At 38.5% G+C, this 27,408-nt stretch overlaps 1 protein-coding gene and 1 long non-coding RNA gene across 10 annotated transcripts in view; one reads left to right on the top strand and one right to left on the bottom strand.

The window, feature by feature from the left end:
• Window positions 1-4,369, bottom strand: part of MAPK10 (mitogen-activated protein kinase 10) — a 327,807-nt gene extending 323,438 nt beyond the window's left edge. For 4 of the 9 annotated variants that reach the window (XM_055297099.2, XM_055297097.2, XM_055297098.2 and 1 more), the window contains exon 1: window positions 3,970-4,333. The gene's annotated coding sequence lies outside the window, so the exon portion shown is untranslated. Of the gene's footprint in view, window positions 1-1,989; window positions 2,008-2,546; window positions 2,566-3,969 lie in introns of those variants that run through there. The other 5 variants (XM_055297101.2, XM_055297100.2, XM_055297095.2 and 2 more) reach the window with 4 other exon arrangements.
• Window positions 4,370-4,492: 123 nt separating this feature from the next.
• LOC134731516 (uncharacterized) lies at window positions 4,493-27,170 on the top strand. The gene is made up of 3 exons (XR_010113836.1): window positions 4,493-4,764; window positions 21,801-22,081; window positions 27,077-27,170. It is a non-coding gene; the product is annotated as an uncharacterized lncRNA (long non-coding RNA).
• Window positions 27,171-27,408: the final 238 nt, after the last annotated feature.

Below are 27,408 nucleotides of genomic sequence, written 5' to 3'. Positions count from 1 at the left end.
AGAGATATTCATTCAATGAATATTTGGTGTGTCCCTATTGTGTGCCAAACAGACAAAGTCAGTCCCTGATGCGGATTAAACCTTAGTAGAGAATACAGGTAATACAAGAATAGGCAATTACTATATTATATAACTGCTGTGATGGAGCTTCCACCTACAAACACTGAATAAACATTGCCAAGTAAACAGACCTAACCTAAGAGCTTCCCTTCACTATCAATGCTTTCAGATCCTATTTCCAATGTGTAAGAAGAGGACAATTGCTTTAAGCAATCCATTTTCAGAAAGCACATAGGGCACCCAGGCAGGTTAACACAGACAAACAGGAGTCGGTTTTATTTCTATGAAGACAAGTCACTAAGATGAATTTCTAGAACTTTAAAGTCACTGTTGTTTTTGTTTTTCTTCACACACACACACGTGTACAAACACAAGGTAGTGAAAATCCTGTTAATTACTGTGCAGGTCACTGCAAATGCCCAATTGCCTTATAGGGAAGCTTTGCCTTAAACCTGTGTGCAGGGTTTTAGAGCAGCTGTGGTTAGGGATGCTTCTCAGGAGACTGTATTCATTTCTTTTTCCATTGAAAACTTTAATTTCCATTCCTACAAGCATTATTTCCATAAGCCTCAAGGGTTTTATACCTCATAGTCACCAGAGATAAGAACTGTAAGAAAAGCCATAGTGGCTTGATACGGATCCAAAACATCAAATAAACTAGAAAATCCTTTACCAGAAATAGTGTATGTGTGAAGTCTACTTTTTAAACCTAAAATGTTTCTATTTAGTGATTTTCAATATGACCTGATGTCTCCTCTTAAGAGTTTCTACCAAGATTCACAATAAGAAATATAGCTTCTCCCTATTAAATACAGAAAACAAAAGATATGCAAAACACAGTTTTTTGTATTTTCCCCTTCTTTGCCTTGATCGGTTCATGAGGATAAAATGTACTCAAACTGAAAAATCTTGAGTCAAAACCTTACAACTTCGCTATGCAAACACGTACAGGTAGGTGAATTTCTGAAAAGATGGGCTCCAATTCTAAGTTACATTTTTTAAACAATCAATATGCAGCATGATCTTTTTATCTGAATCAGCAGTACACCGTCTCATCTCAGACTTATGTAATGCAATAAATATATCCAATATGCCAAAGAAGCAAATGGACTTTGTTCTTCTTTACCAGTAAGCATCTCCCCTGCTAGTCTATAGGCCCAACTTTTTCCACACGTCCTTGGTCCTCAGAAGAAGGTGCAATAATAGATGCATGTGTGGTAGGAGGAAGGCACTCAGCAGTCCTGCAGCAAATAGAGCATTATACCCCATTCTTGTCACTACTGGACACTTCCATGCCTCTTTCTGCATGATTGTTGCAATGTCCAACCAAAAGCTTAAAAGAGACTGTAAGAGGAAATAGAAAGGGCAATGAAGAAAGAATTTAAGACAACAATGTGTTTGCTTCTCATTCTAGTTGAAGGAAGTCTCTCTTGCTTTGAGTCCTTTATTCTGATAAGCAACCAAGCAATCATTCAATTTGAACACACCAATTCCACTGAAAGTCCTTTGGCTACAAATGTGACCTGAGGCCAGAACTAGAGGATGAAGGGAGAAAATCTATCCCCATATTTAACAAACAAGTAAATACCCAATTTGTCTTTAGCTTTTAGTAACAGTATAAAAAGAATTTATAACTAGGCTTACATCCAAAGAAACAGATTCATTTACATGAAACCACAATAAAACCTTAAAAATATACTTATGCCTTTAAACATGGGAGGTTTTTTTAGATTACTTAGGTTGGGCAAATTTGTTTTGCTTATGATATTCCTGTAGGATATCCTAACAAGGAAAATCTTATTAATTTTCCTATAAATTTAAAATATTTACATTTTATAGCATTGACAATAAATTCTCAGTTCATTCTAACCTTAAAATATATAGACCATGTACTATGAAACCATTAAATACTAATAGCTGCAGACATACCAGACAATGACAGCAAAAACACACTCAGCCCCTCTGGGATCTGTTCATAAACATCCCCTTCCAGCATGGCAAACACACTCCTCTCAACAGCAGATGCTGTTCTGGGGCGAGCAGGCAGGAAGCTGGAGGCAGCTGATTTTCCCACTCTACATATAATTTCTTACTGCCTCATTATCCAGAATCTTTTTACTGAAACTGTGAGGATTTTTTAAGAACAGGAGCCCCTCAAATTAAAGACACTTTGCAACAGCAGAGGAATGACATGCAAATGAGGAAGAATGAAGACTCTCTAATATTTAAGGTCACACTACCTTTGTCATCTGATTTTCTAGTCCCATTGTAGGGGAGAGAAAACCCAGTTTGCTCCACATAATAAAATAAGCTAATCCAATACTTTATGTCCATTTTAAGAGTGTGATCAAGGTAGAGAAGGAAATACATACCAGAGGCAGCCAAACTGCTACATCCAAAGCATCCAACCCCTAAAATCTAATGGTTCTGAAGTGGAGTCAGAGGCTTGTGATATATTTATATATTTATTTGTTATATATGCTCACCTAAAGTAGAAAATTCACAGAAGCTTCTCTGAGAGAAATGGTCCTTACTGCAACCATTTTAAATATGTTGATAAGCGTTCTGTGAGATCTTCCACGGTCCAACAACTAGCAGATGAGGGATAGAAGGAGATATTGGATGTCGTACTGGCAATGCCTGGTGCACTTACACTCATTTTCCTTCCACCTGAACTGTGGCCTGTCCCATATGACTTAGCCTGCTTCCTTGCAGTTTGTTCATAAAAGTTATCATCAACATGGCCAGAAGCAGGCAGGGCTGCTGTACAGACACTGTCAGGCTCTGCACCAAAGGCAGCCCATGTAAACAACCTTGTGATTGCTTCAGAGCCTACTGCTGTGGGATAAGCCATTCTTTTTCTGTGGCTAAACTGCAGTACCCTGGGAAGTTATCTGTTTAAGGGGATAAAAGCAGAGACTAAGTCTCTAGATTTAAATGTCAGGGGAGGGTGAGAAAAAATATATGGATAGATAGTTTTCTTGTAATATCTATAGCCTGATTTACTTACAGATTTTCCAGTAAATTACATTTACTTTGTTGAAGGCACAAATACATAGGTTCTAAGAAATATACTGCCATACTTATTTCTGATTTTTTTTCAAAAGGGCTCTGACATTTGGAGGGGACACAGTATCCCAGCACAGAATACCTGGGAATCTTGCCATGAAAAAAAAAAAGCTGCCTGCTATGACTAGGAGATCACTTTCTTAAAGGAACCCCTTACCTATTTGACTGCAGTTCCAATGTTTCCTCTTATCTCTAACCTGACCCCTGTTCTGTGTTCCTCTCCCCAGCTCAGATTTAGCCTAGAGTTGCTCTGCAAGAGTAACACCAATAGTTTTACACCTAATATATATATATATAAATACTGTTCCTTAGTAAAATACATCTTAAAACATTTAAGTTACACTTCCCACAAAAGTAAACATAAATACATACTAAAATACATTATTTTTAATGTTTTATGGAACCCATCACATTTTTCAGATATGGAACTAAGGTCAGCACTTCTAACAAGCACAGCTGTTTGGTGTTTTCTTTTTTTTTTTTCCTCTCTCTCTCTCCGTGTGTGTGTGTGTTTCTCTCTCTCTCTCTCTTCCCTTCTGTAGCCCTGCATTGGTCTAAAAACCCCTGGTCACAATAAGAATGCTCCCTCCCTCCCTCTGCTACCCCTCACTCCAAACGGAAAGGTTTCAACACGCCCAAGTCTGGGAAGAGATGTTCTGCACAGAGGGAAAAGCTGGTGGCTTCTTGCCTCAAAGCTAGTTCACTTGATTAACCTGCTTTCCATCCCATCTCTCTCGTCTCTTCCATACTCCCTCTCCCACCCCACCAGGAGCAATCAATAGATATCACCCCACCCTCCAAAAACAGGTTAGAACCCAGAACGAGCAAAGAGCCACCTACCATTCCGTGCCTGAGAACTGCGATCCTGAGCCGGCAGTGTTTGCCCCAGAAATCCTCCCTACTCGTTTTTCATTAACCACATTCCAGACTGTAATATGGAAGAGATTCTTTGGAAATTGGGAGATTGTTTAAAATTAACGATGGACAGGTGATTTCCAAGAAAACCAATCTTAAACTCACTCAAGCCCCTAGGAATTGAGGGGTGAGGACAAAAAAGGAAATTTGTAAAAATGAAAAAAGAAAAGAAAAAGGTAAGCATATAGCAAGCACACCCACCCCCATAAAAATAAAAAGTGAAGAGGAGGTTAAAGAAAATAGAAGAAGAAGAGTGGCTTGCTGAATCACCCTCTTTCACTGCCTGGAAACCATTGTGCAGCGTGATGCTGCCTGTACCATTGTGGAACCTACCAGAGGAGACGGACAGAGGGCTTGGGGAATGGGGTTGCTATGGCAACCGAAAGGAGCACACATGACGTCAAAGCCCAGAGAGGTCTAGGGAGGGGGATGAGGGGGAAACAGAAAGAGGAAAAGTCTATGTGCAGCTACAGCTACTGTGTTTTCCAGTGAAATGAGGACCAGGCAAATGTAAAGGAATAAGGTTCGTCGGCAGCCGACATCAGCAACTACGACATCAAGGCAGCCAGCCTGCACAATCTGAAGAAAAGATCCATTCCATGCAGCTCTGGCCCTTTGCACAGCAGCACGGAGGAACAAATACCAGCAGAGCAAAACACCACTGGAAATGCAACCTCTGCTTTTCAACTATCTCCTGCAGTATCTCTAAACGTCAAACAAGTAAGGGATGGTAATAACCTCAGAGGAGAAGCAGGCATTTGAGTGTCGCCTGAACCCCGAGGTCACCTGCACAGCACTATTCCTCTTCTCTGTTTCCTTGTTTTTGTAAAAATCCTGAATAAATATCCACTAAACCAAACTCAACAGACTAATACTTAGGTTGCAATCTGAGTGTACGAAGAAAATACTGATTAATTTGAGTTAACACATCAGAGTCCTTTTTGTTTTTTTAATTGCAGACAATTTTCTAGAGAACTGATGCAAATTATACTGTTACTATTTGGGGCAAATATCGTAATTTTATTTAAGTAATTTGCTCTGCCTTTAGTGGTTATAGGGTATTTTTTAAGTCTCCAAACGGTTTTACTATCCACAAATAATAGTTTCTTGGAATGACAACAGTTGACTACTTGCACTATAAAAAAAAAATTAGGTTTACCAAATTTGTTTTACCTTTTTTATGTAAGAAAAATTTTCAATACAAATTTTGCTTAAACCAACTCCAGCCTTTGGACTTGTCAAATTACATAATCTAATTCAATTCCTTTTATGCTTACACTCTTTTGAGGTGGGTTTCTGTTTATTGCTACCAAGTAGTGCTGAGTTGTACATGATTCCACATTATGTTTTAGAACTAGCATACTTACATGAATATGAAGCTTCTTCCATATATTACCAGAAAGATACAACATGCAACAGATGCAAACTCAGCAGTCACTGTAGACACTGAAACGCATCATAAAGCTGTAAGAAACGCACAAGGTTTTTTTGTCTTTGTTGTTGCTGCTGTTGTTTTATTTGGGGAGAAAATTTAGAAAAAGAAAGGCCTGAGTGAGTTGTATGTCATTGTAGTTCATTGGATAAGTGTTTGGATGTCCCTTTACTCTAGTTTCAATTTCAACAAGAATCAATCAAGACTACCTTCTAGTCTTCTCAATGGGCCTACCTGCAAGATAACTATCTCATGCAAAAATGTGGATTGATAGCCAAACAACTTTATAACACGAAATAATTGGCATTCTGGCCTTTGAGGTATTATATACTAAGTTTGGATATCAAAAGTCAATTCCCCAATCCCAAGGAAATTAAATCAGTTTGTCGAAGAGATGTCTGCACTCCCATATTTATTGCAGCACTATTCTAATAGCCATGGAAACAACTTAAGTGTCCATCAACAGATGAGTGTATATATATTATGCATACCCCACACACACACACACACACATGCTGGAATATTATTCAGACTTATAAAAACAGGAAATTCTGTCATTTGCAACAACATAGATGAACCTAGAGGACATTATGCTAAGTGAAATAAGCCAGGCACAGTGAGACAAATACTATATAATCTCACTTATATGTGAAATTTTAAAAAGGACAAACTTGTAAAACTAGAAAGTAGAATGGTGGTTACCAGTGGCTGGAGGACGGAAAGGTGGACAGGGAAAGAGGGGACATTGGTTAATAGGTACAAAGTTTCAGTTAGAAAGGAGAAATAAGCTCTGGTGTACTATTGCACAGCACAGTGACTATAGTTAATGTTGCCTATTTCAAAGTAGCTAAAAGAGAGGATTTCAAAAGTTCTTACTACAAAGAAATGATAAATATTTGAGATGACAGATAATGAGGCTGATTTGATCATTCTACAATGTGTACATGTATCAAAACATCACATTGTACCCCATAAATATATACAATTATTGTCAATTACAAATAAAATAAAACAATTTTTTGGAAGTCAATACCCAGTAATGTAACATGAATGAGGAAAAAAGGAACTCCATCTCTTACCTTACATTGTAAACACAAATATTTATTCAAGATGAATTGTACACCTCAACATAAAAGCTAAAATATATAACACTATTAAAATATAATATAACTTTTTTTAAAGATGGCTTTCTGACCTTGCAGTAGGCAAAGATTTCTTAGGATACAGAAAGCACTTACCATAATAAAAAAAAAAAAAAGAGACTTCATCAAAATTAAAAGCTTCCACTTATCCTAAGTCACCATTAAGAAAATGAATAGGCAAGCCATAGTCTAGATGATACATATATCTAAATACTCCTGATAGCTGAAAATATTCTGATACACACAAATCCTAGATTATAGAAAACATCTCCTACAACTCAATAATAAACATGAACAAACAATTTTGTTTAATGGGCAAAAGACTCGGACAGGCATTTGACAAAGGAAAATTTATAAATGGCTAATAAGCATATGAAAAAGTATTATATATCATTAGTCAGCAGAAATATACAAATTAAAACCAAAGTGAGATACCATTTCATGCCCGCAAAAGTGACTAAAATTAAAAAGACTAACATCATCACATATTGACAAGGATATGGAAAACCAGAACTCTCCTACATATACTGGTAGGAGTACAAAATGTTAAAACTACCTTGAGAAATTTTGGTAGTTTTTATAATTATAAACCTACATCTAAAGTATGGCTCAACACTTCTATTTATAAGGATTCACCCAAGACAATGGAAACCTACGTCCACCAAAAAAAAGTTGGACATAAATGTTTATGCCAGCTTTGCTTATAATAAGCAAAAGCAGGAACAACTCCAAATATATCAACAAGAGAGCAGATAATTATGATATACAATCAACCCTCCACGTTCATGGGTTCCACATCTGTAGATTCAAAAACTGAAGATCAAAAATATTAGGGGAAAAAGAATAAAAAATAACACTACAGAGATAAATACAAATAGAAGTACACTAGAACAACTGCTTATATAGCATTTACTTTGTACTAGTTATTATAAATAATTTATAGATGATTTAAAATAATAGGAGGATGGAACACTATGCCATTTGACATAAGGGACTTGAGCTTTTGGTATGGAGAGGTTGTTCCTGGAACCAATCCCCCTGAGAGTACTGAGGGACAACTGTATTTGCCTAATAGAGTATTACTCAGCAATTAAAAAGAATGGCAACCAGAAACAGGTTAATACCAATCATTTTCATCCATTAGGTGTTAGTTTCCTTTTTAAGCTTTTTAAATATTTATTTTTATTAATGTTATTTTTATTGGCAGTCATAATTGTATATATTTATAGAGTATATTGTGATATTTTGATATATGTATACAATGTGGAGTAATTAAATCAAATTAATTAACATAACTGAGACCTCACATCATTTTTGTAGTGAGACATTTGAAATTTACTCTCTTAGTTGTTCTAAGATATGCAGTACATTATCGTTGACTATAGTCACTCTGCTGTACAACAGATCTGAAAATTTATTCCTCCTGTTTTACTAAAATTTTAGTTAACTAAAATTTTGGTTAACTAAAATTCTTTTTCTTTTTTGAGACAGGGTCTCACTCTGTTGCCCAGGTGGGAGTGCAGTGGTGCAATCACAGCTCACTGCACCTTTGATCTCCTGGCCTCAAGGGGTCCTCCCAACTCAGCCTGCTGAGTAGCTGAGACTACAGGTGCCTGCCACTCCACCTGGCTAATTTTTTATTTTTAGTAGAGATAAGGTCTAAGTCTGTTGCCTAGGCTGATCTCGAATTCCTGAACTCATGTGATCCTCTTGCCTTGGCCTCCCAAAGTGCTGGGATTACAGACAGGTATGAGCCACCTCACCAGGCTTGAAACTCTTTGTTGTTGTTATTGTTGTTGTTGTTTTGGGTTTTTTTGAGACAGGGTCTCACTCTATCACCCAGGCTGGAGTGCAGTGGTACAATCTCGGCTCACTGCAGCCTCAATCTCCCAGGCTCAAGAGATTCTCCCACCTTAGCCTCCTGAGTACCTGGGACCATATGTGCGCGTCACCATGCCCAGCTAAATTTTTTTGTATTTTTGGTAGAGACAGGGTTTCACCATGTTGCCCAGGCTAGTCTCGAACTCCTGAGCTCAAGCAATCCACCCACCTTGACTTCCCAGCGTGCTGAGATTACAGGCATGAGCCACTGCTCCAGTCCATTGAAACTCTTTTGAAGTATTTTCCAAAGATGTTGATTCTTGGTATTAGTTACAAAGAGTGATAGATTCCAACCTTCCACATATATTTTGGTGTGGATCTTACATACTCATTTCAATTATATTTATGTTATTAAAATAATCTTTTACGTCTATTCTACACACTTCAGGAAAATTACTTTTCTAAAATTTGATTATGCAATACAAGTTAGTTTAAAAAAATCAGTACCTGAATAGTTCCTATTCCCGGTTGGATAAAACCAAAACTCTGGTCAGGTGTGGTGGCTCACACCTGTAATCCCAGCACTTTGGGAGGCTGAGGCGGGTGGATCACTTGAGGCCAGGATTTCCAGACCAGCTGGCCTATATAGTGAAACCCTGTCTCTACTAAAAATACAAAAATTAGTCCAGTGTGATGGCACATGCTTATAATCCCAGCTAATTGGGAGGCTGAGGTGGAAGGATTGCTTGAACCCGGAAGGCAGAAGTTGCCATGAACCAAGATCACACCACTGCACTCCAGCCTGGGCAACAGATCAAGATCCTGTCTCAAAAAAAAAAAAAAAAAAAAACACTCTTTGTTTAAGGCCCTCAATCCTCAGACAATTCTACTATATTTCTCTCTTGCCATTTCTCAATCCAACACAATATGTTTGAGAGCCCTTCCTACCAAATAAATGTTTTCGATGAAAAGAGAAAGAAAAAGGAACAGATACATATTGGGATTATTATGTTTGTCAGGCACTGTTTATATGTATTCATACTCACCATATAAACTCCCATAAAAGTATCCACTTACTTTCATTTGGCACTTACCATACTGTATTTTGTATTACTGTAACTTTGTGAATATGTAACATCTCACCTTGGCCACGTAATCCCAACACTCTGGGAGGCCCAGGCAGGCGGATCACTTGAGGTAAGGAGTTTGAGACCAGCCTGGCCAACATGGCAAAACCCCATCTCTACTAAAAATACAAAAATTAGCCAGGCGTGGTGGCACTTGCCTATAGTCCCAGCTACCTGGGAGGCTGAGGCAGGAGAATCGCTTGAACCCGAGAGGTGGAGGTTGCAGTGAACCGAGACTGTACCGTTGCACTCCAGCCTGGGCAACAGGGTTGAGACTCCATCTCAAAAAAAAAAAAAAATCACCTTGTACTTGACTGTAACTTAATCCTCTTTGTTTCTCATTATCTCCCCTGAAAGTTCCTTTTCCATGTATAGCATATCATCTTATACATGGTAGGCGATCAGTAAACATTTATGGTTAATTATAATTCTCTGCAGTTTACAATTCTTTTTTCCAGTTATCAAAACTTTTATGTCAAATATTATTATGGAGTGTTACGTTGTGATATATACAATATTAAAGCAGGTAACTTCTGTTACAATATCACATACTTGAACTTTGTATTTAGGTCTAAAAACACTTTAACTGCTTCAAACTCTTTTTCAAAGTGCTTTCAAATAAAACTGCATGTAATATAGAAGTCTGACTTGAATTTTGAATCTTATCAGTTCTATCAATCATAAGAGTTTTTGAAGGAAGTGTCTTAAATAAATAAGTCAATGTAAGTTCTTATTTTCAAAAGCATGGAACTGTATTTAGTATCTTTTATATGCAAATCTACTTATGTAATGGCATGTGTGTAGTCTGAGGTAGGACTAAAGATGTTTAGGAATATCTTTTGCTCTCCAATCAAGGAGATCTTCCTGACCTTATAAATACAAACTTTAGAACATTACATTTTCAGAATAAACTACTGAAATATGCAACAATACATATGAATCTCAAAACATACTGAGTGAGAAATAAGACAAAAAAGAGTATACACTATATATATATATGTTTACATGAAGTTTCAGAACAGACGAAACTATTCTATGGAGATAGGAATCAGAGCTGTGTTTGTCTGTGATGGGAGGAGGCAAACAATCAAGGACTATGTTTACAGCAAGAGGGAAATTTCTATAGTGATGAGAAGGTCCTACATCTTGATAGAGATGTGAGTTACATGGGTATACGCATTTGTCAAAACTCCTCAAAGTGTAATTCTTAAGCTCTGTGCATTTCACTCTATGTAAATTAAACTGCCATGAAAAATGTTAAAGTAAATTTCCTTTTGGGAAAAAGGAAAATTGCTGAATGAGCCAATAAGTTAGGGTTCCTAAACCTGAATATATAGTCCCATACCCCGAATCTTGATTTTTCAGACCCAAGCAGCCCCAGCAATAGGAAAGGCCAGAGTCACCAGGATGTTAAGAGACCTAACCCTCAGAGGTGAGGCAGACAATTGATGGAGGTTTACATAGCAATCAACAGATGAGAATTCAGACTCTTAAAAAACAGGTTTTCAGAAAAGCGTGGCAGTAAGGAGATTCCTGGGTTCAGCTGCAGGGACTAATTCAGTGCTGGATGCAGAAGGAAATGAAGGTGCTGATGAACACTTTCTGAATCCAATTCTCAAGTGAATTAGGGGGGTTGCAGTGAAACCAACTAATGCCCTAAGGTCTCTTGTCAAAAGTGGTCCCAGAGTAGGGTGACCAACTTGTCTCCATTTGCCAGGTACTTCTCAGCTTCTAGCAGGCACTTCTCATGTTCTAACACTTAAAGTCCTACATCATAGGAAATCTCTCAATCCCAGGCAAACTGGAGAAGCTGGCCACCCTATCCTATAATCTAGAATAGACTTGAACCCTCAGATGGAAGTTGAGAGATAGCAACTGTGAAAGAATGAGTTGCAAAAGAAAGAAGTCATGAGTTCCTTAAAAGAGTGATGTAATTAAAGAAGTGTCACCTAGCTATACTTTCAACAATTAGATTATTATGTCATGAATTAGGATGGTAGCAAAGGGATGCAAAGGGTTTGATAAAAAGCAAGCAAAATTATGGAACTAAATCAATAGAACATGCTGACTGATAGAATATGAGGGGATGGTGGAGGGTCCACGTTTACTCTTTGAGTACCATGTTCACTATCATTTCACAGAGTGCCTTCCCTCAGAGAGTAAGTCATGTATCTTTCATGATACTATTAGAATATAAGATTTCCCCAAGTGTATTCTACTTGGGGAACACTGGCTTTTTGCAAAAACTATTCCACAGTTCAAAAGTTTCAGAAATGCTGCATACAGTAGCTGCCCTTTGGAAAGCCATGTTTTATTACATGTACTACAGTGAGCAGGTCTATGCAAACCTACCCTCAAAGGCCAAGGAAGCTGAGAGGCCAAAGAAAGAGGCTAACCCATCCAGTTTCTCAGAAAGAAACATTTAATCCCCGTACCCTCACTTGAGAAAGTATTCTTATATAGCAAGCTTTTTTTTATTTTATTTTATTTTATTTTATTTTTTTGGTGAAACATGTGCAGCTAGTCCTGTGTCAGACTGTCTTGCAAAACTTGTGACCACTGGAGAAGTTAGATAAACATTTTTATGACGGATTTTTCTATGCTATAGGCATTGTTTCTTGACCTTACTGCAGGAACACAGTATCCAGCTGCCAAACATCAGTCATCATTGGCTACTATCCAGTAGCCAAACCAAGTCATCTTGGTTCTGCTTCAAGATGGTATTACTCTTGCCATGTGACAGGGTGTTTTCTATATTACATTAATAAATTAAAGGTGCTGAGAAGCCCTGAGGAAAAGAAAACTATTTAAATTTCTCAAAATTACTTCTCAAATGCAGTTTTTAATTAATATCTTTTATCATGCTGTTGGGATAGGAAACACAGAGCCCACAGCCTACCATAGTCATAATGATTGGCAATGGTGCGAATTTAAAACACTAACAGTTCCTAATAAGAGTAAACTTTCTGAACTTTAAACTTCATGTAAGAAAAGGGGTCTACCTTCCACTTACTTTTCTTTTTAACTAATAGACTTTATTTGTAGGGCAGCTTCAAGTTTACAGAAAAATTGAGCAGAAAAGTATAGAGAATTCCCACATACCCTACTCCCTCTCCATAGTTTCCCCTATTATTAATATCTTGCACTCATGTGGTACATTTGTTACAATTGATGAACCAATAGTGATACATTATTAACTAAAATACATGGTTTACATTAGGGTTCATTCTTTGTGTTGTACAGTTCTATGGGTTTTGACAAATGTATAGCATCATGTTGCAATCACTTTTAATTTTTTTCTTGCTCAGGAGTCAATTTTACATTCAGAAAACAATTGTGTTCACATCAAACAAAAGTAGATAAATTGATCTCCTGAAAGTTTTTCCTAGTGGACAGAGCACTGCTATTAGAATTCCATGGTACTTTGAACCAACTGTTATTAAGCTTATAAAAGTACAGGTTTGCTTTTGCTTTTGTTTTGGACTGGGAACCTCCCGCAACCAGCAAAATTATGTCCCTTTGTGGTTAATATACTTTGATTCCAAATACAAAATATCTGCCACAATAAAAACAGTTCCACACAACTTTTCAGTATCCTAATAGCATTTTTTTTGAAAGTCTGAATGTAGTTCACAAATGATAATGGGGGAGGGAAAGTCTATTGTAAAATAATATCAAAGAAGATTAAGCCTCCTCAGGTAGCAGCAGCTTAAAAAATCTAATTAGTGTATGTGTCTTTTGAACAATGATGCTAATAGAAAACGCTCTTTTCTTAGATCTCAGCAGAAGCTTGTGTGTGAGATAAAGAAAGTTATTCTTGCCAGACATCCTCAGGTTTATTCACACTTCAATCCATACACATCTGTAGGAATTCCAATTTCCCTTATCCTAGAAGCATGAAAAAAGCATGAAGATACCATGGACTACATTTGAGTTTGGTCTGGAAATTCAACTTCCCACTCTGTGGCAATTCCTGCAACCTTTAATGGGGCTATTCTCACCTCTGACTGTAATTTGTCAGCATGGTGCTCAAAAGGCGGTCACTGAGGTAAGCTAAGAAGCAAAATATGAGCCAAAAATTGTGTAATTAAATTAAAATAAAAGTTTAGTAATTTTTTATAAACAGGTCTGCCATCACTACTTGCTAAAAATTTCTAATATTAAAGAGCTTATTTTTAAACATTTATATGAGAAGACTTTTTCAATCACCTAACTAATTGGTGAATTCTGGGTCTGTCTAATCAAACGATAGTATAAGTAATAGTAATACATGATGATCGTATACAAACACTTAAAAGAGTAATAATCAGAATTAATAATATGAATTTGGTGTATTTAGTCTTACATTTTTAAGTCAAATACTTATCAGCATAAATTTATACGTGCAGCTTATGTCTGGTCTAAAAATCTGCTGGATTTTCAAATCATTAACAAAAAATATTTTCTTAGAGTATCCTAAACATGCTATTTCACCTATATTGCAATGCTACATTCAACAAGGAAACAGGAAAATAAAAATCTGATCTTGCAAATTGTCCAAATTCATGAAAGTAGAGCAATGATTATAGTAATTAAATTCAACATATGCTTTATATGAGTGCAAGATAATTAAAACCTTTTTGAGATAATGCATAAATACTTTCAAAGCTTTTTGGAAATACGTATAGGCCAGTCTGTGTGACCTGAACAGATCACATAGCCTCTTCATTTCCCAATTTAGGCATTGTCATAATAGGGATAATAATATTCACTTCACAGACTTTTCATGAGAAACAAATTAGATAATGTATGTGATAGTGCTTAGCACAACCCTTAGTACATGATAGTCACTCAATAGATATTGAACATTCTGATTGCAATGAGATATGTAACCCACACTTAGAATAAAATTTCCTGACATAACGTTGTAAGCTATGAACATTGTCCAATGGCCCAGAAGCATTCATTTTCTGTTGTTTGATAATGTTCTTAAAGTGTATATTCAAAAAGCGATGCGGTTGATCATATGCTACTTGGCAGTGTTGAAGCAGCACTATAGAACTAATAATAAACTTGAAGAAATTTGAGCCTATCTGCCAATCTACACCTGAGATACTATTCAGGACATCAGCGATTCTTACTGGAAATTTCCCAGATAAAATTCAGCCACTTGGTCAGCAAATATTCAGAGACATAGTCTTTCACAAGAAATAGATAACAAATTTTTTTAAAAAATAATTAAGCAAAAATAGTGTCACTGTTAGAGCTGTGTGACATTCTTTTCATTTAATTAAAAATTAATTCAACCAGCAAATCACTGAGTAGCATATCAGTATAAAACTCTACACTAGAGATTAGAAAAAGAAATCTGAGAAATGGTCCCCATCAAAAAGGAGTCGGTGATCTTATTGTTATACTGGACCACTTGAAAGAAAAAAAAATCTATAAATGAATCCCTACATGTGGAACAAAAAAAAAAATGAAGTCTCCAGTTTGAAAAGGAAAAATCTCAACACAGTCATGCAAGTAGAAAATATGGATCTCAAATCCTATATTTACCTTGGGAAGCAGCATAGTCAAATAAAAATGGAAAGCTTAGTCTCAGTTCCACTGTGACTATGATTACCCATGAGATGCTGGGCAGATAGTGGCTCTGTTGACATGTTTCTTCATCTACAATGTATCAGGTATAGATAACATGATAATTATGGTTCTGTAACAAAATGGAAAAGAGAGTCTTCAGATGACTCAATGTATAGAATTTAGACAGAGATTTCATAAGAATAGGCTTAAAAGTGATGGAAAACATATCTTGTTTGGATGAGAGTAAAGAGATCACTTTCCTAGTTAAAACAAGTAGGAAAGCAGTGGAATATCTTCAACTAGATTGTCTTCTAGACAAAATATACAAACCAAACATTTACATTGCAAATGAAAACATAAGGCAATGAGGATAGTATTCACTGCTAAAGTCAGTTCTGGCTTTTTGAGTCATTTAATAAATATTACCTTATGATAAGTCAAAGCTGCTATCATTTTTATCATTATTATCACAAATGTCATCAATATCATCATTATTTTAGCTATTATCTATTGAAAGCATCCTCTGTGCCATCACTAGCTGATGATTTACAGACATTTGCTCTAGTCACACAGCATTTCTTGATCATTATCTCTAACATCTATCAACCATCCACAGTGTACCTGGGCCCATGTTACAATACAATCCTCACTACTATATCATAAGGTAGGTAGAGTTATTGTCCTTATTTTATATACAAGAAAACTGAGACTTAGAGAGAGTTTAAGTCATTTATTCAGGATCACAAATGACTGCCATGAGTCAGTATTGACATCTGTGCATATCTAACTGAAATTTCTACTTTCAGAGAGGTTAAGAAAAAAATGCAAGTGAACTCAATGATAAGGTGGCAAGATGGCCGAACAGGAACAGCTCTGGTCTGCAGCTCCCAGCGAGATCAATACAGAAGGCAGGTGATTTCTGCATTTCCAACTGAGGTACCTGGCTCATCTCATTGGGATTGGTTACACAGTGGGTGCAGCCCACAGAGGGCAAACCGAAGCAGGGTGGGGCATCACCTCACTCAGAAGCACAAGGGGTCGGGGAACTCTTTCCCGTAGCCAAGAGAAGCCATAAGAGAACAAGAGAACATGCCGTGAGGAATGGTGCATTCCAGCACAGATAATACGCTTTTCCCAGTCTTCACCACCTACAGACCTACAAAGAGACTTAGATTCCCACACAATAATAGTGGGAGATTTTAACACTCCATTGTCAATATTAGACAGATCAATGAGACAGAAGGTTAACAAGGATATTCAGGACTTGAACTCAGCTCTGGACCAAGTGGACCTAATAGACATCTACAGAACTCTCCACCCCAAAATCAAGAGAATATACATTCTTCTCAGCACCATATGATACTTATTCTAAAACTGACCACATAATTGTAAGTAAAACACTCCTCAACAAATGCAAAAGAATGGAAATCATAACAAACAGTCTCTCAGACCACAGTGCAATCAAATTAGAACTCAGGATTAAGAAACTCACTCAAGGGCAGGCGCAGTGGCTCACGCCAGTAATCCCAGCACTTTGGGAGGCTGAGGTGGGCAGATCATGAGGTCAGGAGATCGAGACCATCTTAGTCAACATGGTGAAACCCTGTCTTTACTAAAATATAAAAAATTAGCTGGGTGTGGTTGTGTGTGCCTGTAATCCCAGCTACTTGGGAGGCTGAGGCAGGGGAATCTCTTGAACCTGGGAGGTGGAGGTTGCAGTGAGCTGAGATGATGCCACTGCACTCCAGACTGGCGACAGAGTAAGATTCCATCTCAAAAAGAAAGAAAGAAAGAGAGAGAGAGAGAGAAAGAAAGAAAGAAAGAAAGAAAGAAAGAAAGAAAGAAGAAAGAAAGAAAGAAAGAAAGAAAGAAAGAAAGAAAGAAAGAAAGAAAGAAGGAAGGAAGGAAGGAAGGAAGGAAGGAAGGAAGAAGAAAGAAAGAAAGAAAGAAAGAAAGAAAGAAAGAAAGAAAGAAAGAAAGAAAGAAAAGGAAGGAAGGAAGGAAGGAAGGAAGGAAGGAAGGGAAAGAAAAGAAAAGAAATGAAACTCACTCAAAACCACACAACTACATGGAAACTGAACTACCTTCTCCTGAATGACTACTGGGTAAATAACAAAATTAAGGCAGAAATAAATAACTTCTTCGAAACCAATGAGAACAAAGATACAACATACCAGAATCTCTGGGACGCAGCTAAAGCAATGTTTAGAGGGAAATTTATAGCACTAAATGCCCACATCAGAAGGTGGGAAAGATCTAAAACCAATACCCTAACATCACAATTAAAAGAAGTAGAGAAGCAAGAGCAAACAAATTCAAAAGGTAGCAGAAGACAAGAAGTAACTACTTTCAATTTCATATGGAACCAAAAAAGAGCTCATATAGCCAAGACAATCCTAACCAAAAAGAACAATGCTGGAGGCATCATGCTACCTGACTTCAAACTATACTACAAGGCTACAGTAACCAAAATGGCATGGTAGTGGTACCAAAACAGATATATAGACCAATGGAACAGAACAGAGGCCTCAGAAATAATGCCACACATTTGCAATCATCTTAGTTTTGACAAACCTCACAAAAATAAGCAAAGGGGAAAGGATTCTCTATTTAATAAACAGTGTTGGGAAAACTGGCTAGTCATATGCAGAAAACTGAAACTGGATCCCTTCCTTACACCTTACACAAAAATTAACTCAAGATGGATTAAAGACTTAAACATAAGACCTAAAACCGTAAAAACCTTAGAAGAAAACCTAGGCAATACCATTCAGGACATAGGCATGGACAAAGACTTCATGACTAGAACACCAAAAGCAATGGCAACAAAAGTCAAAATTGACACATGGGATCTAATTAAACTAAAGAGCTTCTGCATGGCAAAAGAAACTATCATCAGAGTAAACAGGCAACCTACAGAATGGGAGAAAATTTTTGCAATCTATCCATCTGACAAAGGACCAATATCCTGAATCTACAAGGAACTTAAACAAATTTACAAGAAAAAAACAACCCCATCAAAAAGTGGGCGAAGGATATGAACAGACACTTCTCAAAAGAAGACATTTATGCAGCCAACAAACATATGAAAAAAAAGCTCATCATCACTAGTCACTAGAGAAATGTAAATCAAAACTACAATGAGATACTGTCTTAAGCCAGTTAGAATGGTGATCATGAAAAAGTCAGGAAACAACAGATGCTGGAGAGGATGTGGAGAAATAGGAACGCTTTTACACTGTTGATGGGAGTGTAAATTAGTGCAACCATTGTGGAAGACAGTGTGGTGATTCCTCAAGGATCTAGAACCAGAAACACCATTTGACCCAGCAATCCCATTATTGAATATATACCCAAAGGATTATAAATCACTCTACTATAAAGACACATGCACATGTATGTTTACTGCAGCACTATTCACAATAGCAAAGACTTGGAACCAACCCAAATGACCATCAATAACAGATTGGATAAAGAAAATGTGGCACATATACACCATGGAATACTACGCAGCCATAAAAAAAGGATGAGCTCATGTCCTTTGCAGGGACATGGATGAAGCTGGAAACCATCATTCTCAGCAAACTAACACAGGAACAGAAAACCAAACACCACATGTTCTCACTCATAAGTGGGAGTTGAACAACGAGAATACATGGACACAGGGAGGAGAATATCACACACCAGGGCCTGTTGGAAGTGGGGGACTAGGGGAGGGATAGCTTTGGGAGAAATACCTAATGTAGATGGGTTGATGGGTGCAGCAAACCTCCATGGCACATGTATACCTATGTAACAAACCTGCACGTTCTGCACATGTATCCCAGAACTTAAAGCATAATAAAAATAAAAAATAAAAAAAGATGTATCTGTCATTAGAAGGTCTTTGCACACACTCAGAACTGGAGCACTAAATCACTGTCCAATCATTATTGTCCTGCATGGAGCCTATGGAAAATTGGCAGTCAGAGCAGCTGTGACCTTGTAAGCTGAAGCAGAGAAATCCCCAAAAAGAAAAGACAGAAGAAGCCCTTCAAGGATGTGGCATACACAGCTTTTTAAAAATGTCACATGGCTGTGAACTGCTGAGAAAGAGCAGCTAATAGAACACCTCATGTTCAGCTATAAGGAATGTGACTGCTCTTTTTTGAGCAGAGGCTCTTTAGGCCAACTGTGAATTTAAGAGACAAATTCTGAGTCTCTTCAAATAGCTACAGTCCCTAAACTGAAATCCCAATTCACATACACAATGTACAAGGAATATTGGTAGTAGTCTTTTCAAACACTGATGTATGCTTTGATTGAAGACGTCATCTATAGAAATGAAATACAACGATATTATGAATGCATGTGTACATGCACAAACAAGCACACGTGTTCATCCAGTTAACAAATATTCATTGAATTCATCTACTCTACGTGATCAAGACAAAAACGTGTTCAGATATTGCTTCTGCTCTTTCATGGAGCTCAATGATTTTTAGACACAGACATGAATGATTATAATGAGAGGGTTTTTTTAAATTGCTAAATCATTACAGTGATGGGAATAAAGCAATGAATACTTCGAAAAAAAGAGATTATTTCTATCTGGAATGATCAGAGTGTTCAGAAATGTGCACACACACACACATACACACACATATCATAGTCAGCAATATATTTTGTGAGAAATGTCCAAGAACGTACAAAAGGAACCAGCCAAAGGTAATGAAGAGACTGTTAACCAAAGATCTACAATACAAATAGAAAAATGAGCCAGGTTACTCACTACCACAAGTAACACCAAGAACTTGAAAGAGCTTGCAGTGATGAATTTGGAATAGACAAACTAGAAGTGAAGTTAAACTACCAAAACTTATAAAAATTAAATGAAGGGCCAGGTGCAGTGGCTCACACCTGTAATCCCAGCACTTTGGGGTGCCAAGGCAGGTGGACAGCTTGAGCCCAAGAGTTCAAGACAAGTCTGGACAACATGGCAAAACCTCGTCTCTACAGAAAATATTAGCTGGGCATGGTGGCATGCACCTGTGGTCCCAGCTACTTGGGAGGTAGGAATGAGAGAATCACTTGAGCCCAGGAGGTCAAGGCTGCAGTGAGCCATGAGTATTCCACTGCACTCCAGCCAGGGTGACAGAGCAAGGTCCACTCTAAAAAAAAAATTAAATGGAAGGAAGCTTCTGTTTCTAATAAATATAACAGTCAAATAGAAAACACTCTCTCAATCAATAAAGTAAGTACCTCCTTCCCTTATATGTGAACCTCATACAACTTTCTGTAATGAACCCTGTGAACTCATTGTTATTCTAATGAAGTGGATATGTAAGTAGAAATTAATTCTCTCAGTTCCACAAGTTTAACACTAAATAACTGAGTGTCTACTAGGTGCCAAGGATTGTGCTACGGTCTTTAACATTTATTTACCTATTCTGGGTATTATCCCATTCTACCATTAAATATTATTCACACTCAGTTTGTAGGAAAAATTGAGATATGCCAACTCAAACTTCAGCAATCTTTCAATAACATCACTTGCTTCTAACACAAAGGAAGTTATTTCATTTTTCCCCTTATTAGAGCATCTCAAGGCTTATCTTTGAGTTTAGTAAGGTACTACTAAATAATAAACAGTGCTTATCTTTTCTTCTCCCCACTCAAAAGCTTGTCAGAATATATTCCAGAATATCAAAAACAAAACATAGCAAGCCTAAGTAAGTCCTTATTTTAGCTAAGTGAATAACATGCTGGTAATTCTGATTTTTAATAGATGGAAATGTACACATTATGAAATTAAAGCCAAACACTAAGTAAACACTGTAAAACCCATAAAAAGTTTCCTAAAATCTGGAGACTCCAATTCACTACATTAAGACATCACAGGAAAGAAACTGTGAATTATAGATGGTTCAAAATTTTTGTCAAAATAACACATTTAAGTTGGTTGTTGAATAAAGGTTATGGCCTCTGCTTAGACTGAGAGCTTGCTGAAATCGCATCTCAGGCATAGCATCCTCCCTAATAGTTAACATAGTGCTTGGTAGAAAAATAGGAAGAAACCATATTTATTAAGGACATATATAATTAATCATATCCATTCTATGATAGTTGCCTAAGTTTTCCTAGCATTAGACATGAGAAACAACCATTCACTTTCCCAAAGCTAAATCGAGTCTCTTAAATAAATATTTTGAAGAAGAACAGATTCTGCCATGTCTTTTGAAACTAAAGAAAAAAATTCAAATTCAATTTAACCTATTTCTACATTCCTAAATGAAACCAATAAAGAGAAATTTATTCCAGTCTAAACTTTGCAATCACAGAAGAAAAACCTCTGCGGGGAAGTCTCCCCATGGATCCCTCCTGGCCCTTGTTGGGCATCTCTGCTCCAGAGTAGCCCATCAGAGTCAGTGTGAAGCACAATGGCTTTATAAGCAGGCAGCCATTTCCAAGGCTGAGTGTGCAACATGTCATTCATAAGTAAAGCCCTCAGGCTCATCCAAATTCTACAGCAGCCAGTCATTCCTTGTGAGGTCGCTATCTTAAGGAGATTAAAGAAGTCTTTCATGAAGGCTTGACACTTCTTAAGACTGTCATTGTCTCATCAGATTAACACTAGCACTCTGATGTAAAAGACACCCAGGTTCTCTGTGGTTTAAGGCAATTCTTTTGCAGGAATCTCTGAGGATAGGTGGCCACAGCTGTAGCAGCTTCCAGTAGAGCTCTATTGCCCAACTACCAGAAGACCTGGACTTCCGGAAGAAAAGGTGATTCTCATGATTCTCCCAAGTCCTGCACAGAAGCTAACCTGGCAATGATAATGGCACTTCTACTGTGCCTCTGCAGTCAGGAGTTTCCCAGTCCAGCTGCAGGCCTTGCTGAAGGAGGAGAAGAGCCAGGAGGGCTGGATAATCTCAAATCTTACTTGGAGTGGGGAGTATCTCCCTCATTAGAGTGTAAATTTCATGAGAGCAGGGACCTTTCTATTTATGTATATATCCACCATACCCAGAAGAGTTCATAGTAAAAATTCAATGCATTTTTGTTGAATCAAAGAATACTGAATGAATCGGTGAATCACTAAAGCAGTCAAGTATGAACAATATTAAGAATAAACATTTTTAAGTCTCTCAGCTTGTGCTCTTCCTCCTCTATAGTCTATTCTCAGAGCAGCTGTATTAGTCAGGGTTCTCTAGAGGGACAGAACTAATGGAATATATATATTATATAGCCCGAATTCCAAAATTGAAGAATTTGGAGTCTGATGTTCGAGGGCAGGAAGCATCCAGCATGAGAGAAAGATACAGGCTGGGGGGCTAGGCCAGTCTCTCCTTTCACGTTTTTCTGCCTGCTTATATTCTAGCTGCTCTGGCAGCTGATTAGATGGTGCCCACCCAGATTAAGGGTGGGTCTGCCTTTCCCAACCCACTGACTCAAATGTTAATCTCCTTGGCAACACCCTCACAGACATACCCAGTATCAGTACTTTGTATCCTTCAATCCAATCAAGTTGACACTCAGTATTAACCATCACAGCAGCCATGTGATAACTTATATTACATCACGTCTCTTCCCTATGTAATACCCCACAATGGCTGACAACACACTGGGAATAAAATGCAAATTCCTTATCATAGCCTGCCAGGCCCCATATGCTCCAACTCCTAGCTCCTTCTCTGACCTCATTCATTCCCTACCTTTCTCTCCCTCACTGGCCTCTTTGTAGTTTCTCAGAAAAGTCAAGAATGCTTCCACCTCGTGGCTTTTGCACTTGCTTTTCCTCCTGTCTGCAACTCTCTTCCTTAATGTGTGCATTATTCACACTTCAGTTCATTCGGAACTCACTGAACTCTAGAGAGGACTTTTTGACAAGCCTGTCTAAAATAGTACCCCACATGACCTCTATCCCTTACTCACTGGCTGTTTTTCTTTACAGCAGTTACTCTTTTCTGACATATTAAATGTTGATGTGTTCATTTTCCGTCTCCCCCTCTAAAATATGTGAGGATGAGGATGATATTTTGTTTATCGGTCGATCCTCAGCACCTGGGCAAATGCCCAAAATATAGTAGGAGTACATTATGTAAAAATTTGGTGAATGATTGAATGCAACAATCTTTCAAATTTGATCTGACATCCTTGAAAATTCTACAAAGTGAAGATATCATTCAGTCACTGAACAGTTATCTGGTACTGCTTTTGTACCTGGCACTGGATAGGCCTTGAGATAGGCACAGGAGAGAGTCACATAAATCCCTCATGGACCCAGCCTTCAAGAAAACTAGGGCAGGCTTTAAACATGTTCCATGAATTGCTACAGGCAATATACAAACTGTAAAGAGAAATAAGGAGGAAACAGTTCTACCTAAGGGTGGGAAAGGCTTCATGGAAGAATTGAAATGTAGGCCTGAAAGAACTTTCCATAAGGAAGTGGCAGCATATGCTCAAGGGGGCATGGAACAGTCTGGTGGCATGAGATGAGGAAATGTAGGTAAGTATGGTCACAGCACAAAAAGCACAGGGCTCCAAGAGCAGCAGTGCATGTGTGGTGAGAGCTGAGGCTTCATGGGAAAGTGAGAAACTGATTATTGTTTATTTCCCATGTTAAGGATCTGGAACTTTATTCTGCAGCCCGATGAAACCTCCTTAAGGCCCGGCCTAGCAGGATCATTACTACTTTAAGGTCTGAAAGGGACGAAACGTCCATCTCCATCTGCGTGCATCACAACTTTACTACCAGCACTTCTATATTGTAGAAATCATTTTGCATGTGAATAATGCCTAAAAGGGAACACAAAAACAGGAAAACAATTTGATTCACTGGGAATTGGAGCTTTGGGGGTTTCCTTTTTTTACTGAACTTCTTTTCTGTTGGGAATAGGCTCCCAAAATCTGGCCATAAACTGGCCCCAAAACTAGCCATAAACAAAATATCTGCAGCACTGTGACATGTTTGTGATGGCCATGACACCCACACTGGAAGGTTGTGGGTTTACCAGAATGAGGGCAAGGAACACCTGGCCTACCCAGGGAGGAAAACCGCTTAAAGGCATTCTTAAACCACAAACAATAGCATGAGCCATCTGTGCCTTAAGGACATGCTCCTGCTGCAGATAACCAGCCAGAGCCCATCACTTTATTTCAGCCCATTCCTGTTTCCCGTAAGGAATACTTTTAGTTAATCTATAATCTATAGAAACAATGCTTATCATTGGCTTGCTGTCAATAAATACATGGGTAAATCTCTGTTCGAGGCTCTCAGCTCTGAAGGCTGTGAGATCCCTGATTTCCCACTCCACACCTCTATATTTCTGTGTGTGTGTCTTTAATTCCTCTAGCGCTGCTGGGTTAGGGTATCCCTGACTGAGCTGGTCTTGCACTTTTCATTTCCTGTTAAAACCTGGTTTTCAGCAGGGCGCAGTGGCTCATGCCTGTAATCCCAGCACTTTGGGAGGCTGAGAAGGGTAGATCACCTGAGGTCAGGAGTTTGAGACCAGCCCAACCAAACATGGTGAAACCCCCTCTAAAAAAATTAGCCAAGCATGGTGGTGCCTGTAATCCCAGCTACTCAGAAGGCTGAGGCAGGAGAATCACTTGAATCCGGGAGGTAGAGGTTGTGGTGGGCCAAGATTGCACCATTGCATTCCAGCCTGGGTGACTAGAGTGAAACTCTGTCTAAAAAAAAAAAACAAAAACAAACAAACAAAAAAAACCCTCCAAAAAAACCTGTTTTTCTCAGCCTCTGTCATATATTGGACTATGGTCTCCAGATTTACAGTTGCCACCCTCGTTGCAGGTCTGATTTCCCTGACATCAGCACTCCTCTGGAGATACAGTTTCACAATTATTTGTTGACTTTGCTTGGAGTAATTAAGCCCTAAATTCTGCCTTTGCACAAGTCTTAACACAGTGAATAGGTCAATTACAGATAAGGACTGTCACTGAAAAACAAGCTTTTCTGACCATTTTAGCCCTGAGCTTCAGGCCTTCTGGTTATCAGTTTTCCAATTGCCAACCTTTAGGGCATTCATCTAGTCTACTTGTTTTCAATGTTTTTAAATAAAATCCTTTTTTCTTTTCCTCAGAACAATCTCACAGAGTCCAGTGTATAAAATCTGTAAAGCAATGTTTTATTAATGATAAATACATTATGCATGTTTAAATTTGTACCATTCTTTTATAGTGAAAGTGAAGAATGAGCACAATGTGGCTATTTTGATGAGCCAGACATTTTCAATCCCAACTTATGCGTGACAGTTGTGGTTCTGTCATTCCCAGAATAAAACTTGTTTCTGATTTTTTGTTGGAAAGCATTAAAAAAAAAAAACACTGGATCTAGTTCATACATCCTGCATTTAAAAAAGAAAAAGAGAGACCGAGAGACCAAAGCAGAGCTGGGAACTGTCTAACAGACGCCTCATTTGTAACAACCCTCAGTAGGTTGAGGTTGCAAACTCATTGTTCTAGACTCTAGAGTCAGGAGCCAAATCCAGTTCAGTTCACAGTGCATGTGTTTTCATTAGTATCACTGTTTAAAAACTGAAAATTTTCATTTACGAATCTGGAGATTTGTCTTCTCTTGGAATCTCTGAGGATCTGGTAGTACTGGGGCCACATTCCAACCTAGTAACAGCTTTAGGCCTGAAAGAAGCTGTTTGCCCTTTCCAAATGGCCTTACACATGCATGCCTCCCCTTCACTACCCTCCTGGCCTTGTAGCATGGAAGTTTGTGTTTCCCAAACTACATGTCCAAAGGCAATGGGAGACACATTTTTGCCTTCTCTCTGGCTCCATCAACCCTAATCCAAACCACCATCAGGCTCTCCATGGACTGCTGCGGTAACCTCTTAATATTCACACTGTAAGGCTGCTCTCCTTGTGCAGGTCCCGGGCCTATTTACCCTCAGATCCATCCTTGCCCTTCACTGACTCCTGGGACCTGCATTTTCAGACACTCATGTTAGCTGTCTCTCAACTGGCTTCAGCCAATGGAAGGCACTGCAGGATACTGGAAGGCAGAAGAAAGGAAGAAGCCAAGGTATTCGTGTCCCTGCCTCTCTGCCTTATGTGGTGTCTCTGGCAGGAGCAGCCTCTCTCCCCTGGCTCCGCTCGTGGAGTCCCCACACAGGCTGTCTTCTGCCAGAACACACTTGCACACACTCAGGGTCCCAACAAGAAACAGATGGCATAGTTTAAAAGGATAATTCGAGGTGCATTTATTTACACAGGGATGGTTTACAAACATGTGGGTATAGAGGAATCACAGTGGATAGTGCTTAACACTCCTAGACCCAATAAGGAGTGAGTCCAGAAGAGTCACCCGTTTTGTGAGGAGGGGGCATGTTCAGGCAAGAGATACAGTCAACTGAGGCTAACTCTATGGGGCAGGAACGGGGGAATAAAACCCCCGACATTGTTTTTCCTCCCTCCTCAGGGTTTCTCTACAGTGGCGCTATTGACATTCGGGGCCAATAATTCCTTGTATTGGGACAGGGCTATCCTGAGCACTGCAGAATGTTTAGCAAGAAGCATCCTGGCCTCGCCTCTGCTAGCTAGATGCCTCCCAGTTATGACAATGAAAAATGTCTCCAGATTCTGCCAAATGTCCCTGGGGTGCAAAATAACCCCTAGGTGCGGACCACTGAGATACAACCACCTGCTGTAGGCCATTTAGGTCAGCCTCAGAGCAGAGAGACGAATGGAGGGAGATGGAAAGTGGATTTGGAGAGGCACAACTCCTTACCCCACACTGACCTGGCACTGACCCCCCCACTCAGTCTTCGGACCTCAGGATTACCTGGAACCTTCTCAGAGCGTCCTTGCCTGGCCAGCCCCACACAACTTGTTAAATTAAGCTTTTACTTATTATTCTAATTGTACCCTATTGTTTTCCCTCAGGCCTTATCACAGTTTGTGATTATCTATTTTATGTGTCTGTTTATCTTTAATAGCTCTCTCACCTGTGGACCGAAAACCATTTGCGGATATGGGCTGTGACTGCTTGTTCACCTAGATGTGAGCCCAGTGCCTGGCATAAAGTCGGAGCGCAATAAACACATGGTGTGTAACTAAATTATGAATGAATGTATTCACTTGCAACAACTATGGCAGTATATAGTCTTTGGGTTACTAACCAAAGATGGCCATACATTTCTTTGAGAGTATGATCCTTTTGATTCCCATCCTGCACCTCACGTTCCTGTCATGGTGATTCTGCTGCTCACTAATGTTAGAGAACCTCTGTTTTTCTGTTTCTCAGTAGTGTCAGAGAGCCACTGTTTTA

The sequence above is a fragment of the Symphalangus syndactylus genome, chromosome 10 (genome assembly GCF_028878055.3).
Source record: "Symphalangus syndactylus isolate Jambi chromosome 10, NHGRI_mSymSyn1-v2.1_pri, whole genome shotgun sequence".
Classification (NCBI taxonomy): domain Eukaryota; kingdom Metazoa; phylum Chordata; class Mammalia; order Primates; family Hylobatidae; genus Symphalangus; species Symphalangus syndactylus.
Note: the sequence above shows the minus strand (reverse complement) of the source record. Positions and strands in the feature narration are given on the sequence as shown.